Below are 18,426 nucleotides of genomic sequence, written 5' to 3'. Positions count from 1 at the left end.
GCCACAGGATTAGTACTGCCTTCCATCTGGACACCAGACTTCCAGGAATGCTGGCTAAGGCTGCGCTCACTTATCACATCACACCCCTGGCACGAGACTCAAATCCTTCAGCTGGTGGTAAGCCAGGCCTCCTGGACCCTGAACTTGGGTGGCTACCCTGTCCAACCGAAGAGAAGGACTGTATGACACCTGTTTACGCACATTTCCCCTTAGGAATCTAGGGTCATGTCTCCTCCTGTCAAGATGGGTGAATCTCAGCGGTGCCAGCTGGCCCCCGCGGTTCCTCCCAGGTCGGAGTCTGCTGCTAATATTCCAGAGAGCACTCGAGCTGCACTGCGAAGTTAATGCAGCTAATATAATCGCTAGGTAAGGCAAGATGATGACACAGGCCACTGGGGTCATGGAGGGCTATAACCTACTTTAATCGCTCATTCTTGGGTGGAGATGGCCAGCTAATGGCAATTCTCCAGAACAGATCAGTCACCTACATCACTTCTCAGCTCAAAAACCCTCCATGGGCTCCTGTGTACTCAGAGAGACTGAGGCTGGATATCTCTTCGTTCATTTCTTTATTCACCTTCGTTACCTGCCATCAAAAATTCCATGCACACCCAACATTTTGGATCCCCCTCCCGGGCTTGTAAAGATTTTTTTGTTGTTTTGTTCGCTGCCGCACCACCGATGTCTAGAATAGCGACTGGCGCGCAATAGGCTCTCCATACAAATTCACTGAATTAATAAATGGGTCTATTCGTCAGGGACGTCGTTGGAGCAAGAGAGGAAGAGGCAGTAACAGTGAGTCTGACACTCCGGCCCAACCGCTGGCTGGACACAGCATGCCCAGTGGGGAGGGACACAGCATGCCCAGTGGGGAGGGACACAGCATGCCCAGTGGGGAGGGACACAGCATGCCCAGTGGGCAGGCCTTGGCCCCAGCTCACGTGAGACAGCAGAAGGCTGAGTAATCGGCCAACCGCCTCAAGGCCCACGAGTGGGCAGATGGGGCGGTCTGTCTGGCCGTCCAAGCTTGGAGGGAAAGGGGCCTGAGAGGTTTCCCACGGAAGCACAGAAGGTTCTCTGTTCCCCACCCTTGGGGTCCACAGGCTGCCCCGCCATCAGACACCCTGACCAGCCCAGCACTGCAGCCTCCTGGATAGAAACGCTGTACCATCCAGTTTATCAGCTGCCAGTCACAAGACACCAGAGGAAACCACTTGAAAATCCTACTTCTGGTGTCGGTCTGGGGAGGGGGGCGGGCAGAGGCTTCGAATTCCATTCTCCGGGTGAGAAAGCTGAAGCTGTGTGACCGGGTAGAGAACCAACCAGTATGGACTCAGAGCTAGGATAAGAAAAGGAAACATCTGGTGGGGCTGCGGACCTGCCGCAGGGTCCCAGGCAGGCGCTTCGGGGCAGGCTTCCCTCCCCAGACCTCCCACCCAGGAGCCACTGAATTTGGCCCCAGGGAGCCAAAGCTAAAGGCACGACCAGGGCTGGGGCTTGAACTCAGGTCACCACCAATATGGCCAGTCCCCTCCCTCCTCTGGCCTCCAGATGCCTCTTCTGAAAACAGCGACAGCACCAGCCCCGCCCCGTCCCACACGGTGGCCCCCAGCCAACTGTGGCTGTGGAGTCCTTGCCACGTGGCTGGTCCACACCGAGGTTTGTTGTAAGGGGGAAGCATACACTGGATTTCAAACACTTAGTTAAAAAAAAAAGTGAACTGTCACCTTAAGAATTATTCATATTGATCACACACTGCAATAATATTTTGGCTATACTGGGTTAAAATATTAAAATGTATTTCACCTCCTTATTTGTAGTTTTTAAAAATGTGGGTAACAACATTTTTTAAGATTTTTATTTATTTATTTATTTTAAGGATTTTATTTATTAATTTGATAGAGAGAGAGCACAAGCAGGGGAGCAGCAGAGGGAGAGGGAGAAGCAGGCTCCCCATTGAGGAGGGAGCCCGACGTGGGGCTCGATCCCAGGACCCTGAGCCCAAGGCAGATGCTTAACTGATGGAGCCACCCAGGCACCCCATAAAATTTTATTTCTTTTAAGTAATCTCAGCACCCAACGTGGGGCTCAAACTCACGACCTCGAGTCAAGGGTGGCATGCTCTTCCAACTGAGCCAGCCAGGCGCCCCTAACTTAACATTTTGTAAGATTTGAAATTACAGATGTGGCTTGCATTTGGGGTTCCCGTTGCATTCCTATCGGACAGCGCTGGACCAGGCCATGCCTGAGATCGGACAGGAAGCTCTCGTAGAGACTTGAAGCTGCACTCGCTTCCTGGACTCCATCTCAGGGAGGCTAACTCAGGGCGTCTGGGATGCCTGCGGAGGGCCTCGGTCATTCTGAGGGACAGCCACAGTGAGCACTGTCCCAAGGTCTCAAGTGCGGCAGAGCTGAGACTCCACTCTTCCCTGCATCCGCCCCCCTCCTCCCGGGTGGTCAGCGTTCTGCGTGTAGAGACACAGTTCAAGGTGACATTGTCACCTGACACGCTGACCCAATCTCCACTCTGCCCACACCCAACCTCGTCCTGACCCTGGCAACTTGCCCCAGTGCCCGTGCAGAACCGGCCTCTCAGCTATTCCTCGCACACACACCTGCCCTGGGCCCACGCGGATGGCCACGTCTGGGCTGGCAAGCAGGTCAGAAGAAACTGTCTCCCCTGGCCAAGAGCTGTGCCTGGGGGACTGGCCACTGGACCTGAACCCTGCCTCTGCCGCTTAGAACCCCTAAGCCTTCATCTCCCAATCTGTAGAATGGAGGTAAGGAGCCCCTACCACGAGTTTCGTTGTGCCGGTTAACAAGATAACGAAGAAAAGACACATGGGAAATGCTCCGTGAATGGTAATTATTAGCCACACTCCTTCTTTGTGTGCTAAGTGGAATCCAAAAGCTGCAGCTATCTGGAATGTGGGGTGGATTAAAACATCATTTAAGAAACAGTGTGTTTTAGTCAGTCTGTTCTGTGACCAAAAGCAAAGAAATAAACACTGAACCTTACGAGATGCACAAATGACTATCCATTGAACTGAGAAAGTCCTGGGTGACCGCTGAGTCTCCCCCCCCACCTCCTAAACACGCCCTCCCCTCCCCAAAGGTAAGGATTTTAGCTTGCATGCCCCCTCCACTCCCCAACCCCCATTTGAGAATGGAGGCGGGACTGAAGGTGGGGGGTTGGTCAGTGCCAACAGTGTGACATCTGAGTCCTTGTCTGGGCAGGGGTTGACTGAAGTGTAAATGGTGGGGGATCTGGAATCACAAGCCCAGATCTCCCTCCCTGGCTTCCCTTGTCCTGGCCACTCTCCCTTCCATGCTGCCCCCAACACAGGGTCCCAGACTACCCAACCAGGAATCTCCTCTCTACCCCCACACTCGCCTCCTTACCCCATCTTATTTCCTTTGTAGCAATGACACCACACCATCTCATGTACTCATGAATCCGTGCGCCCCGAGAAAGCAGGACTTCGTATGGCCCACAGTATCTCTACCACCAAATTTAATACCTGTTGCATGGTAGGTCATTGACAAATACTGAAATGAACGGATGTCTAAATGAATGAGCAAATGAGCAGAACAAGTGTGGACAGAACGTTTCATCAAGTTAAAGCATCCCAGACCCTTATTTTGTGAAGACCTGAGCACCCGAGGCGCCAGGGGCTTGCTAGAGGTTCGGCTTGGGAGCCCGCAGAGCCACCAAGTGCCACACCTTTTGCTAAACACACGTGGCTATGCCCACAAGCAAACCCTTATCACCGAGAAGGCGTGGTTTCTGAAGAAGTGGCTATCACCACCTTTGACCCCCCTGAATCACTACCAGCTTCAGGGCTACGGGACCATGCAACGAGCTGCTATCAACCAACAAAGCTGGTGTGGTCCCAGGTGAGCTCCAGGCTTGAAGATGCCGTATTACCCAGGAAACCTCACGTCCTCCTTATTTTTCCCCAAGAGGGCCAGCCTGAGCCAAAACCCCAGCCACCCCTCCCCAGACCCCCAAGCACCTTCGGCATCCTGGAGGCAGAGGAAAGGGGTCTGGACACAAACCCAACGTCCGACCCAGCCTCTGCAGTCACAGGCCGGGCGTCCCTGGACAAGGTCCTACATCTCTTGGGGCCTCAGATTCCTCCTCTGTGAAATGCAGGTCACGAGGGCAAGTTCTGGGAGGTGTGTGAGCCTCGAAAGCCATCCTGAGATTGGAAGCCTGGAGCCGTAGTACAGGCCAGGCCGACACCAGGCACTCGGCAAACAGAAGCTGCAGGGACCCCAGTGCATGGCAGCTCCTCTCCAGCCAAGGTTTCTCCATCCCAGCAAAGGGTGGGGTCCACTGCTGTAACCACAACCGTGCTCCCCCCTCCTCCTGGCTGCTGGGCCCATCGCACACACGACACAGGACGCACGCGGCTGCCCAGGGAGAGGGGGAGACACTGCCACCGAGACTCTGCCCCGCACTAAACTCGGGCCCCGTGTACTGGCCAGACTCTAGGTGCATTGCTGGGGTGTGAGGAGCATAGGGTGGGAGGGAGAGAGCAGGCCTCACCGGAGAAGCGCCCTCTCTCTGTCTCTCTGGGTACATCATGTCCTTGAGATGGTGCCCAGGCCCCTGCTCAGTTCCACCTGATAGCCATCCCAAAGGGATCCAGATGGGCCCCCTCCACTGGCCAACACCCCCTCTCCGTAGCAGCTCCAGAAGCAGTTATTTATTTCCTCCTCACTTATTTCCAGAGGGATGTTCCCTCTGCTGGTTGTCCCCTCTCTAGGGCAGGTGCTCCTCAAGTCCCCAAGCAGGGACAGTGCAGGGCCATGCTCAGTCCTGGGACCTCGAGGGAGGTGAATACAATCCCAGCTCTGGCCCAAGCATGGCGGCTCTCAGCAAGGCTGTTCTGGAGCATCTGGAACAGCAGGGAGACCTCTCTCCCCTGGCGATGCACGCTGCCCCACAATGGCGGTTTGGGCACAGGGAGGTTTCGGGGTGTCCGCAGGGGAGAACCCACTCCTGAATTCCCAGTAGGAGCCCGAGAGAGTCAGAGGAGCTGAGGGTGGGGCCCGGGGACAGAGGAGGTGCTGCGTGTATATGCTGAGATGGACGGCGTAGCACCTGGCGCGGGGGCCCTGAAGGAGAGATGCGACCAAGGAGACGGAAAATCAAGACTCCCATTTCGTGCAGTAGGCTGTCCCCTGGGAAGGGCGAAGCCAGTAAGACGGGCCCTTTTAAGATTGGTTCACATCAGTAAGACCTTCAATGAACCAACTCTCCTCCAAGAAAAAGGTTGGCGATGAGGTAAGGGGAGGGCTGGCTAGCATTCTAGGTGCTGCTGGGGAAGGTGCTGACCCTGCGGGGGAAGCAGTGGTCCGTCAGGGCAGAGCCCGGAGCAGAGCAGGTAGGAACGCTGGCTGGAGGGCTGACTGATGTTATCAGAGGTCATCCAGGCCCACCTCTGCCCCCGGAGCTCCCCCCGGAGCTCCCCCACAGGGTAAACATGCAGCCAATCGGTCTGAGTGCCCACAGCCCACAGCCCAGAGCCAGGAGGCACCAGGAAGACACTCTGAACCCCCTTTCAAGTCCACCCCGAGCTCTAGTCCGTGGGGCCCTCCCGTGCAAACACCTACAAACGCATCTCTACAAAAGCACACGGCTCTCTGCTCAAACACAGGCACGTCCAAACCCAACACTGGAAACACACAGGAATGTAGTGACCCCTATCCACACACGCACACAGCCCTCATTCCTTCTCCTTCCCGCCCCATCCCCCCGACATACAGCTTCTGAGGTCTGCTGGGCCCCCTCGGCCGGGGCGCTCTCTTCCCCCATCCTGTGGCAGGGGGCCCTGCCCAGCCGGCTTCGGCTTCAACTTCAGCTCCCGCTCCAGCCCGTTTGTTTGTCAGGCTGCAGGTCCCTGGAGCTATCAGCCAGCGAGCAGGAGCTTCCAGAGGAGTGGGGAGTGGCTAAGCCAGCCCTCCGGGGATCCCTTCACCTCTTAAAGTTGGGTAAAGAGAAACCCTGGACTCCTGGCCCTCGGCCGGGCCAAGCCCAGCTCCCATGCTCAGAGGTACTCGGGGAGGTGAGACTCGGGGAGGGGGGCTGCAGGGAAGCAACTGGGAGGAAGATTCACAGCCTTGTAAGGATGTCCCCAGAGGGGCTGGGGAGTGTCCCGGGGCAGCCTGGGACCTCGGTCACTCATGGGCCAGAGGGAGCTGCCCCACTGGAGGGCACCCCCACCCGGCACCCTCACTCACCATCCTCCTGGCCTGGCCTCTTTGCTTGGGCACCTAACCCTGATCCCTCGGAGAGGGACTGTCCTCCTGGCCCACCCACCCCCACGCACACAAATGGGGAAACTCCTAGGCCCTCCCCTAGTCATCCCCCTGCCCCGCTCAGGCCCTTCTCGTCTCCAGCCCTGAGGCATTAGCAATTTCAGGATCATCCCAGACCTGGGGGTGGTGGTGGGAGGGCAAGGCACAAGGTGCTCAGGGCCTGGGGACTGAGGATTCCAGAGTCTAGGGCTCGTTCAGCAGGTTTGGGCTTCGCCCACACCACCTCTCCACCCAGCTACGGCTCAGGTCCTATAGGATACCTCCTGGGCAGACACCCTAAATCTAACTGAGGGCGGTGCCAGGGGTCAAGCCAAGTGCCAGAGCGCCCAAAATCTGGAGCCTTGCCAACAGATCCTCCCCCAGGCCTTTTAGGAGTCTTCCTTGTTTTCAGGTTCGAAGAATACAGCCCTGTTAATCCACGGCAACCTGGGGTCAAGCACTGCCCTTAGGGCCAAATGGAATCCAGAGGCTTTTTTCAAGGAAGCCTGGTGCCAGAAAAGGACTCGGGGAAACTGAGGCCCAGGGAAGACGCAGACCCTGAGAAAACCCAGGAGACCACGCAGCCACGGGGGCCTAGGCCCCACCTGAAGTCCCCACGGGTCCTCCTGCCCTCTTCCAAGCATCTGTTTTCTCCTGCCCAGGAGCGGGCAGGATCAGGGCCCTGAGACAAGGTACCTCCCACCCCCAAGCCTGGCCGGCTCACCTGGCCTTCCCCGCCTGTCAGTCCAGCTGTTCCGGCAAGAGAACATTTTCTTTTCACTCTATTTGGACAGCTGCAGGGATAGTGATGGTGGGAAGAGAATGTCTGATTACTGAGAGAGGGGGCAGGGCAGCGACAGGGCCACAGGGCCTCCGACGGAGCGAGCAGAGGGCTGGAGCTGGGGGGAGGTCCTGGGTGGGAGGCAAGGCGAGGGAGCCAGGTGGGGCCTGGAGCAGCCCAACAGGGTACCTATGGGGAATGGCTGCCATTCACAAAGAGGGTGGCAAGAGGGGCTCTGGAGCCTGGCGTTGGGCCTGGAGTAGTGAATGGAAGCCCAAGAGCAAAGGAAAAGAATGACTCCCTTCTTTATGGAAAGTGCTCAGCTACAGGGTGGGGCTAGGGATGGCCCCTCCGGCCCAGCCCCAAACCCTTCCTCTCAGACACAGCCCCAGCCCCTCCTCAGCCGGTCTGGGGCTGGTGGGTGGGGCTCAAGGAGAGGAAGAGGACGCATCAAGTGGACAAAAGTCAGAAGACCCAGAGACCCAGCTCCTTCCCACTCCAGGAGGCGGCAAGCAGAATTGTGGGGTCAAGACACACACGTTTCCTCCTCTCTCTCCTTCCCAGTGGTCTGTCTCTCATTCCCCTTCCCCCTCCTCCCTGTCCCCGTCCCCTTTCCTGCCATCCTGTCCTGGTGTCTCCCTGTCCCCATCTCCACCTCCTCCTGCCTGCCTCCCCCCAACTCCCCACCCTCGGGTTATGTAAGGGGCCTGAGAACAACACAGACGGAGCTTTGTTGTCAAACCAAATCCATACGGAGCCGGAATCGGCCAACGCAGCTGTTCCCCGTTCCGTCCGCCTTGGCAGAGTTGAGACGCTGGGCAGGAAGCCCCCACACGCCTCCATTTTGGGAGGTGGGGGGCAAACGCTGGCCCGAGGGCCCCCAGGCAGCTAAATGGGTGGCCAGAGATCAGTCATTCTTGCGTGGGACCACAGCAGGGGGCCAGCTGGCCCTCAAGACAGAACAGAGCCCCGTGCAAAGCCAGGGTCACGAGGACCACAGAGAGGAGAGCTCTGGGCTAGAAGCAGGCCTAGAAGGGGGGACACAGACTCACACAGGCCCACCCGTGTTCTTATCCACACACGGATGCCTGCCCAGGCTCTCTCTCTCCTGCACAACCCACGCACACACTCATCCACACACTTACAGTGCACATACACACACACACACCCCGGCCCAAGCACCACACACCGTATGTGCTCACCTGAAAGGTGTCTGAACAGAAATCTCCTCCCTGCTCTGACCAGCCTCCTCCATCCCAGCAGGTCCCTCCCGGGAAAGGGCCAGAGCTCTGGAGAGAGGAGGGCGGAGGGCAGAGGTCAGAAGCCAGAGAAGCTCCACCAGCCAGCTCATCTTTGGAGACCCTCAGGCTCCCGGACGAGGTCCCACCTTCCTGCCCAGGAGGATGTCCAGGCAGGTGAGTGAGGGCCCAGGGAGCTGAGTTGAAGTTCACTTTGAGTCTACTTTGCGCCGGCACTGTCCCTTCCCCAAGCCCAGCTGCTGGGAGAACCATGTCCCTCGAAAACGCTGGAGCTGCCAACAACGGCAGGGGCTCCGGAGCCTCCACTGGCAGGGTGCCTCCCCGGCCCCAGAAGTCCAGCCGCCATGTCAGGACCACTCGGATATTGAGGCACAGGGGGCACGGGGGACACCGGATGACAAGAGTGGAAAGAAGAGGCGTCAGACACGAAGGGAGAGGGAGGAAGAGGGAAGAAAGGAAGGCAGAAAACAATCAGATAAAGAAAAAAATGGGCGCCTGGGTGGCTCAGTCGTTAAGCGTCTGCCTTCGGCTCAGGTCATGATCCCAGGGTCCTGGGATCGAGCCCCGCAGGGGCTTGAGCTCTCCGCGGGGAGCCTGCCTCTCCCTCCCCCACTCCCCCTGCTTGTGTTCCTTCTCTCACTGTCTTTCTCTCTGTCAAATAAATAAATAAAATCTTTAAAAAAAGAGGAAAAAAAGGACCAAGCAACGGACCAGCAGAGAAGGGGGACAGTGATGTGGGGAGCAGGGTCCACACAGCCCGGGAGGACGGGCTCCCCCTCTCCAAGAACACACTCTGCCCTGCCAGGCCCGGGCTAGCGTCCCCCGAGGACAGGGCCAGTCCAGGAGAAGCAGGATGGCGGTGGACGTTTCCAGAGCGCGTCCTAGCGCACCTAGTCCTCCATCAGTCCTGATCGGCCATGCTCCCCGGGGGTGTAGCCCCGCCCGTCCTGGTTTTTGGGGACTGGATGACGTCAAGACCTCAGAGAAAGGAATGAGGTGGGGGCAGGGGGTGGACGAAGGGGCAGAGGGACCCAGGGTCACTCCTGCCTGTGGGGAGGAGAGGCTCGGGGCCCTTGAACAGCAAGTTACCTTTTTGAGGCTCAACTTCCTCATTTGCAAAAAGAAATCGTTACAGAGCAGGTACTGTGTGCCATCCCGGTGCCAGGTGCTAGGACACCGTGGGGAGGAAGGCAGTCGCCGGTCCTGCCCTACGGTGACCTCTGAGGCCGCTCTCAACCTGCAAATGTTTACCTCCCCTGGGCCTCCCAAACCTGTGAGGTGGGGCCGATGCCATGAGCCCAATTCACAGACGTGCTGAGCGAGCATAACGACCTGACACCTGCCCGAGGTCACAGACCTGGGAGCAGACGGAGAGGAGACAAAGGGTGCCATGAGCAGTGGCTCCTGCCCGGCCACCTGCCCCTGGCCGCCGGGCCCGCCGTCAGACACTCTTCAGCATCTGGGCCGAAGACTCCGCGCACTGGGATGTCACTGGAAATGCTCTCTCGTTCAGAAGCGTGGGCTCCTGGGAGGAGGCACCCGAGGGCCCGAGGCCAGGCAGCCGGGAAAGGAGCCCAGCAGGACACCTCCAGCACTCCCCCCAGAGCACGGCTCCCCGCCCCCCCCAGCCCCGCCTGCGGCAAGAGTGGGACCCGAGGGGCAGTGGGGGCGCGCGGGGGGAGGTGGCAGCGTGCTGGGCAGTCCGGCAGGCTTCCGAGAGCAGAGCCTCGGGTTGGATGCTGAAGGACACTTGCCATTTAGGAAGGTGGTCACCAATGGCACCCAAGCCATGGGGAGGGGGGGCAGACAGAGCAAAGAGGAGGAGATGAGAACACACGCGGCATGCTACTGGGAAAATAAAAGTCCTGATGGGGTCGAATGGGTGGGCAGGGGGGTTCAAGTAAAACTCTATAAAGCCCAGAAACCCTCTGTCCTACTTCCAAATGAAATTTTATGTGGAAGGCCAATATGGAGAAGGCATCGAAGTGCGGTTGTTTGGGTTGAAGCAAGAACAGGGGTGAACCCCACCTCCTGAGTGGACACCAGAAAGGGACTCCGCCCCTGGGGGCACCTCTCTTGGCCCCAAATGGGAGGAGAGGACCGATGTCAGGACAAGAGGGGAGATGAGGACCAGTCTGTGCAGGGACCTCAAGTTCGGGCTGAGGAGGGGAGACAGGAGCGGGAACGGGACCAGCTGCACCCAGGGTGGGTGGAATGAGGAGCAGGCCCTCCTCAGGGGGCAGACTCCTGCCCATCCCTACCTGGGGCTCCTACCTGGGGCTCCTGCTTGCCTCTCCAGCTCATGGAGAGACCCAGGGGGAAGGAAGGCAGCAAGCTGCCAGGCCAGGCCCTTCTCTGACAGACAGCTCACCTTTCCAAAGGGCAGCTTTCTTCCTTTGCCTCAGGAAAAGGAGGAAGGAAAGCAGGAACACAATGAAGACAAAGAAAACCCAAGGTACATCTTCCATTCATTCATCAAACAAATATTTACCGAGCACTTATTATTTGCTATGCATCATTCCAGCCATGAAAAATACAGCAGTGAACAAGATAGGTTCCTGGAGCTTACACTAAAATCCTAAAATCTTGGGGGAGAAAATACCTTAAAAGTTTTCAAACCTGCTCCACACCACCAACGTGCCCCGCCTATGCTTGCATCTCCTTTGGACTGTCCCTGTCAAGGTCACCGGTCCATGCCTAAACATCTTCGACGATGGGGAACGTGCCCCCTCCACAGGCAGAAGCACGCTCCCGAAATCTCCAGCTGGCCCCACTGAGGACCCTGCTGGCATCCCTCTCCACCCGGCCTCGGCAGAGCCTGGGGCAAGGGAGTCAACAGAGCATCAGATGCACTGTGAGAATGTGCAGGTTTGATTGTATATCAACACAAAACAGAAGGAGGCCTCGCTAGTTCTGCTTGTTCTGAGCCAATGACCTGGGACCAAAGGAAACAAGCAGGCCCCATGCTCACCTGTCCAGCGCTCCCAGGTCCCTCAGCCTCTGCCGCCAGCACTGCCCTGCTGGCTTCCCTCCCAGAAGCCTCCGGCAGTGGTCCCCAGGGCGTGCCCTCGCTGGCCCCCACTTCTCTCCTGCTGTCCCTTCCAACCAGGCCTCCCTCCCCCAGACCGGAGCCACCTGCAAGGGGGCGGGTGGGGGGGGGGTGCTGGCAAGGCAGAAGGGAAGCTCACCCCGAGGACTGAGAGCTGCTCTTGGAGAAGCCAGGCCAGGACGGGTGTCAAGGAGGACCCGGAAGCAAAGGTGCTCCTGCCTGGCAGGGATCTGGGGATGCCAGGTCCTGGACCCTGGAAGCAGCCACGTTGGCCCAGGTCCCCAAGCTCTGGGACCTGTAGGGGCCTTCCCCTTCCCCACGTGTCACCACGGTGGGCGGCTGAGGCCTTGCAGCCCTGTGGGCGGCAGCCGGGGAGCCACATTTCCGAAGGAATATAAGCCGGCGGGCTGGCCAGATGGAAGCAATTACGGGGGGAATCGGGAGAGGTGGGGGCCAGGAGGGGCGGGGAGGGAGAGAAGAGAGCCCTGCCCCACCTGATCACAGAGGGCTGACAAGCAAAGCGCCTGCACTCCAGGCAAGGGTGCTGCGACGTGCGGGGCGACATGTGGGGTTCGGATCAGCACCAAGAGCTCTGGGCTGGCAGGCTGAGGTTGTGGTCTGCCCTGTCACCGACGCACTGTGGCCTTGAGCCAAGTCCTTCACACCTCTGAGCCTCTTCAGAGACCAAAGGACGGAAAAGGAGCTTCGGGGAGCAGTGGAGAGCTCAACTGAAAAGTGCAGGTTTCCAAAGCAGGCCTAGATACAAGTCCCCGCTCGGCTGCTTAGGAGCTGTGACCTTGGCCAAAGTTTCAACTTCCAGAGCCTCCATTTCTTCATTGATAAATGGGCTGAATGAAAGGTGTGCGTGAGGCTTATGCAAAGGGATGGAAATAAGTGCACAGCACGCCTTTTTTTTTTTTTTTTCTTGTTAAGCTTATCGGGCCAGACTTCTAAGAAATGCTTGATAGATACATGGTAAGTACTTGTGTTATTTGCTAAGTCTTTTTTATTGCAAGGACAGGTGTTTACAGAGGCTGCACGGGCAGAGGACACAGGGCAGATGGTGGACACAAGGAACGTTGCTACAGCCCCTGGAACCCACCCCCTGCAGGAGGGTTTGGATCCAAGGCAGAAACAGCAATGTGTGGGGCCAGCACTCTGCAAATGGGTCCCTGTCCTCTCCAGCCACCACCATCCTCCCCACCCCACCCGGGGAAGCCAGATCCGGGAGCCCCTGACCCACTGGGCTGGGCTGCAGAGGGAAAGTCCAGGCAGGAAGAAGGAACCGTCCTACCACACGAGGACAGCTGCTTCTAGGCTTCTGCAGCCCTGCCTTGCCACACTCGAGGCCCAGGTAGACACTGAGGGCTTCTCCAGGCCTGCACCTGCCCTCGGCCCTAGCAGCAGCCCCTCCTCCATGCTGGGCAGAAGCCGGGGCCTCAGATTCTAGAGTCGGCCCAGCATCTTTCTACAGGACAGCTCTGCAGGGCTGGGGTGGGCAGAGAGAGAGTCAGGAGCTCCTGGTCCCAGGTAAGGGGCCAAGACCAGAAGAAAACCTGCAGTTCTGGACGCTTGAAGGTCCTTCTCACCCTGGAAAGCAACCGACCCCACGCAACCCGTTGGCAGAGCTCAGCCCCGTGCTGGGCTCGGGGGCCCCAATCGGAAGCCCCGTGGCACGTGGCTGGGGCCCAGGCATCATGTACACTGCGCTCGCACTTGCAGCTACATCCAACCACTCCCCCATCTACAGCATCGTGTCACACACACACACATACATCGGGAATGCGGGAGAGGTCAGGGGTGATTCTGAGGCCGGGGCTGGCCAGCAGCCCACCCAGGGGCCCTCTGAACACTCACACAGCAGTGCTGAGCGCCTCTGGGAAGGGAGCCCTGAAGGACAGAGGGAAACAAAGGACCACAGCCTCCATCCTTTTCTGCCTGCTCTCATCCTTTTCTGGAGGCAACCAGAGGTTTCAGGTCAAGGTTCCAGACCCTGAGAAGGAAGGAGGGCCCAGGGTGGGGGCCGGGGGGAGGGGTGAGGGAAGGCCCAGATAGCTGCTGCAGGGGGGAAATGTCTCACCACAGGGCAGCTGAGGAGTCGGCATGAGGGAGCAAGTTCTAGAAGTTTTCTGGGGGCCCTCCCCTCACTACCTGATCACCCCCCTCTCCAGAGCCCAAGGTCCATCTCCAGGGGCTCGGGAGCTCAGCTAGGTTCTCGTGCCTGCCTTGATCCCCATCTGCAGACCTGGCCCTCAGCCTCTGGAATGTTCTGTGACACTGATCTGGAGGGTCCCTTTCAGGAGGCTGGAGCTCTCCCTCCCCTGTGGGCTAGAACCATTCTGTATTATTCTAAGGTAGAGTGACCCCTTCCCCCAGACAGAAAGTGTGAACCATTCTGAGAGGGGGAATTCATAACACCACTGGGGCAGCCTCTCTGAGGTGAGACCCAGAGAATGTGCCCAGATAGGGTCCGAGGGGGCCCCCAATGTAGGGCAGATGCCAGGCCAGCATGGGGTAACTACAGAATGACCACAGGTGAGGCTGGAACAGAGAAAGGGGGTCCTTTCTCTGCTCCTGCTGGGGACTTCCCCCGGATTTGTTACAATTCCAGAAAGGATCAGATTCTTGGTTCTACCCAGAAAACTGGATCCTTAAAGGGCTGGGAGGGTAAAGGGGCCAAACAAATCTGTTTCTGAGGAGTGGGGAGTGAGTCACTGCTTTGGGTAGAGAAGGGGGTGAGGGAGAGAAGGGAAGGCAGCCTAGAAGGCGCAGAGGGCTTCCGCGGCCCTGGTCTCTGATCCCAGGAAAGAGGGTCCCTGCTGTCCAGAGCTACAGACGCCATGTTAGCCCACAGTCCCGGCAGGTGATTCTGACTTCCCCTTCCTAAATTCTTCCAGCTATGCTCCCCTCCTAACCCCCTCAACTTGGGCTGGGGAGAGGACGGGGGACTGGCCCCAACTCCTAGCTCTCTTGCAACCCTTGATGAAACCCAGGGCCCACTGGACAGCCGAAGATCTCCCACCCAGCGCAGTGATGCTGAGGGACGGCACAGAGAATACTCAGTGGAGACAGGAGCAGAGCAAGGTCAGAGCGCCACCTGGGCCCAGGCCCACCCGCTCCCAGCAAAGAGAAAAGATTACCCACAGGGTAATTTCTAGCCCCCCCCCCAACAGCAGGCGCCTCCCAGGCACCCTCTCTGGAATTAGGGGGCAGCTCTGGAGGGTAAGTAAGAGTGTGGAGTGTGGAAGGAACATCACTAGCAGTACTTACATGCCTCTTCCTTTGTGCAGGTACCTTTCAGAGCACTTCACACATATCAACGTATTTAAAATCACCCTGGCAAATACCACAGCCACGGCCACGGCCCCGGCCCCGGCCCGGAGGTGGCCGCTCAGGAGAGAGCAGCATCGGCTTGTGCCTCGTGTGACAAGCTAGCCCGCACCAGGCCCCGCTCCCAAGGTTCTGCGAAGTCAGAAGTCAGCCTGAACTTGGCTTCCTGGCTGGGTCTCCCTCCAGTGGTGGAAAGCACACCCTTCCCTGAGGAGCCTGTGGGGGTGCCAGCCTGTGGGTGGCCATGAGGTCAGACAAGCACAGCTGAGCACCTGAACACTGCCTACACCACCCCCCACGCCCAGCCTTCCAGAAGGAGCCCCCTAAGCCAGGCCCTCAGGACCGGGTCTGTGGAACAGGGGAAGCAGCAGCAGTGGATCAGGCCTCCGATGGCCCAGACGGAGCTCACCCCCAAGACTGGCAATGGAGGGGGCAGTTACCGCAGACACGTTGGCAACTGTGGGCGGGCCAGAAGGTGCCTGCCGGCAAGGGCTCCCAGGCGGCAGCCCGCACCCACAGCGGGGCCCGGGGGTCCTGTCGCATCTATACCCCACCCTCAACCCAACCCCATCCCTTCCCACTGTCCACCACCCCGGCAACTCTGAGGCACAGGGGCCTAGGCCCAAAGGCCCCCACGACGGGGACCTGGTATCCCGGGCACCGCCTGCCTGCAGCTAGCAACTCCCACCATTGGGCTCTGCTTAGCGACCTTGGGACTCCTGCACACGACGGACCCAGCAAAGCCTGTCACCTCTAGCCAAGCCAGCCCACCGATCTCCTGGACTCGATGGGGGCGGTTGTGCGAGACAGCAGGGCTCAGAGGATGCTGAAGGTGGGGACGCCTCTTGAGCGGGGGCGCAGGGGTGGGGGCTAGAAACTTTCCGGAGAAGAGGACCATCCGGGTGGCTCACTCCAAGGGAGTGAAGAGCACCGGCTTCCCGCGAAAATCTGGTCCAGAGAAAGGGATCCCCGGGCCGTGGCCGCCCCACCCCGGCCAACCCCGTGCTGCGCCCACGTGCCGGGCCGACCACCTCCCCCGGCCGCGGCGACGCGGGGCGAGGTGGGGGGGAGGACCAGACAGCCGGGCCCCCGCGGCGCTCCCGCCCTCCCCCCGGACCTCACGGGGACCGGCCGCCGCGTACTCACCCTCGCGGGTGGAGCGGGGCGGGGCACGACACTTTCGCGCACAGCTCCGATCCGCTAGGCGCACGGGCTGGCGGCGCGGCGCTGGCGCGGCGGCTCCGCTCGGCCGGGTCCCTGTCCCGGGCGCGGGGCCGGCCTGGGAGCGGACAAGTCCGCCTGCGGGGAGGCGGGGGCCCGGGCCCGGGCGGGGGGCGGGGAAGGGGCCGGACACGCTTGCGCACACGGCCCGGGAGCCGACTCCGGGGAGCGGGCGGGCTGGCGGAGGAAGGGCGGGGAGGCGGAGGAAGGGCTGGGGCGCTGCCGCGTGCGGGCGGGGCTGACGCCCGCCGGCCTGGGACGCTGTGGGAGCCGTGGAGGCCCGGGGGGGGGGGGGGGGGGGGGAGGGGCCGGCGGCGGGGCCCGGGAGCTGGGGCGCGCGGGGCGGGCGCGGAAGGGCGGAAGGGGAGGCCGGATGGGGTGAGGGTAGAGCCCGGGCGGGCGCCGCCTGTGAGTGGCGCCAGGATGGATGTGCCCAGCGCAGCCTCCGCGCACTCTCCTGGGAACAATGAGACCCAACAAAGGGTTCTCGGCTCTCCCACGTGGTGAACCGCGTCCTTCGTTGCTCGGCAAAGTGAGGCACGGAAGGGGGAGGGCCTTGTTTCGGGAGCCCCCCCCCCCAGGGCCCCGCGGCCAGGTGCCCTGGACCTGGACCTGGACCTCTCTTCTGCCCTCGTCTGCACCTGCAGCTCCCAGACTGCTCCCTCTGCCGCCCCTCTTCTGCACACCGATTTTGGCCTTGAGAAAGCGTCTCAGTTTCTGTTCCTTACAGAAGGCACCAGGCACGCTGTCTCCAGGGGAAACCCCATCAGGCTCCTGACCCTTCTTCCTTGGGCTCAGACATCCCCCATCAAGCCTGGAAACCGCGCAGGCCCAGAAACCACAGTCCAGAAATTACCCCCCAGGAAACCCCCAGCGCCCGAGGCACTCTCTTTCATAGGTGAGTGGTTCTTCCATAGGTGAGCCGTGTTTACTGAGCCCCTAGTGGGAACAGCCTGGTGCTGGAGGGTCTGGAGGCTCCCAGGAAAGTCTAAGACCTGGTCCCTGTCTCCAGGAAGTTTACCCAGAGAGAAGGCTCAAGACAGGAAGTGACTAAGTGTAAGGTGTTGGTAACCGACAGTAAGTGCGAAGGGGGTTCAGAGAATGAAGATGAAACTGGAGGGCTTGTTTGTTGAGAACAGATACCTTAGGAGGCTCTGCAGGAGCAAAGTGGAGAAGGCTTGGGTGAACAGAGTCAGCCTCCAAGTTCTTCCACAGGTGACTGTTCCGTTCTAAATCACACCTTGCACTGACAGATCCTTTCTGCATCCCACCAATGTCTAACTTAGTTATGTTTGAATGGGGCCGTTGGCCTGGTCCATCAAGCATTCAGTCAACAAAGGCTTACTGCATTTAGCTCCAGGCCTAAACTAAGCTTAGCTAGGTAGAAAGAAGCCAGTGACTAAAGTCCGTGCCCTGAGCGAGTCAAGCGGGAAAGGGGGATATCGTCCCTGGTTCACAGGCAGGAAAACTGGCCCAAAGAGAGTCAACAGGTGCCCAAAGCACCAAGGTGAGTCTGGCCAAGCTGAACTGAGCATCGACCCAGCTTCTAAACTTTGCTGACCCTTTGATGAACTAGATCTAAACACGGTTTGCAGTTCTTGCCATGAGCCATGTAAACGTCACTCTGCCAGAGAACAGAACTGAAGGGCCAACTCTCACTCCCAGAGACCTGACTCCCAAATCTACCTCTGTCACTACATTGCTTTAGTTTTCTTACTAGAAAAAAAATGGAAATAACTGTGTTTAGTCAAAGTTACTGTTGGTATTAAATTAGGCAGTGGACTGAAACTTGGCTCTGAAAGTATAATGTGCATGTAAGTGTGCGTTATCTTATGCAGGTGGCATCCCTTCTTGAGCCTATAGAAGTAGTCAGATCTCCTCCCCTCCCCGCCCCCCAGGGCTTATCCCAGGTTACTGGGCGCCCAGAAGCTAACTGTAATTCTGACTCCTCCCCTCAGGCCGCAGTGTGCTTACTCATGATCTTTCCCCTTCGGTTTCTTAATGGCACAACCAGATGCTTAGCTAGCTGCCTGGAAGCCATATGATCAGTGGGGCAGGAGGGAAGCAATTCTGGGGCCTTTTGGGCCCTGGGCGAGGGGTTCTGGAGCCATCTGAGCACCACCCAGCTCCTTGACCCCTTGTAGGACACTGCAGGTTGCTCAGCAAGAGGCAATGTGATGAAGCCAGCAGGGGTTTGGCTCCTTGGGACTGTTCTTCCCGTAAGCTAGCTGCGCCAAGGACAGGACAAGACAACCTAAGGAGCCGCCGTCTGGGTCCTGGTCCCGTTTGGAGCCGTGCTGCTTCCGTTCCTTTTTCCTCTGCCTCCCTTGACTTCTCTGGTTCTGTCTCCACGGTGGAGGAAGTGGGGCAACCAGACGGGCCTCAGGGCCAGAGGGAAGGGGCAGGTGCTTGTCGGGGAAGCCGTGGCCCCGGAGGCTCCTCCTTGGCAGGCGGTGGGTGTGGGTAGGAGGCCCGGAGCT

Source organism: Phoca vitulina, unplaced genomic scaffold (genome assembly GCF_004348235.1).
Source record: "Phoca vitulina isolate PV1807 unplaced genomic scaffold, GSC_HSeal_1.0 scaffold34, whole genome shotgun sequence".
NCBI classification, from domain to species: Eukaryota; Metazoa; Chordata; class Mammalia; order Carnivora; family Phocidae; genus Phoca; species Phoca vitulina.
The sequence above is the reverse complement of the archived record's forward strand: the minus strand, read 5'-3'. Positions refer to the sequence as shown.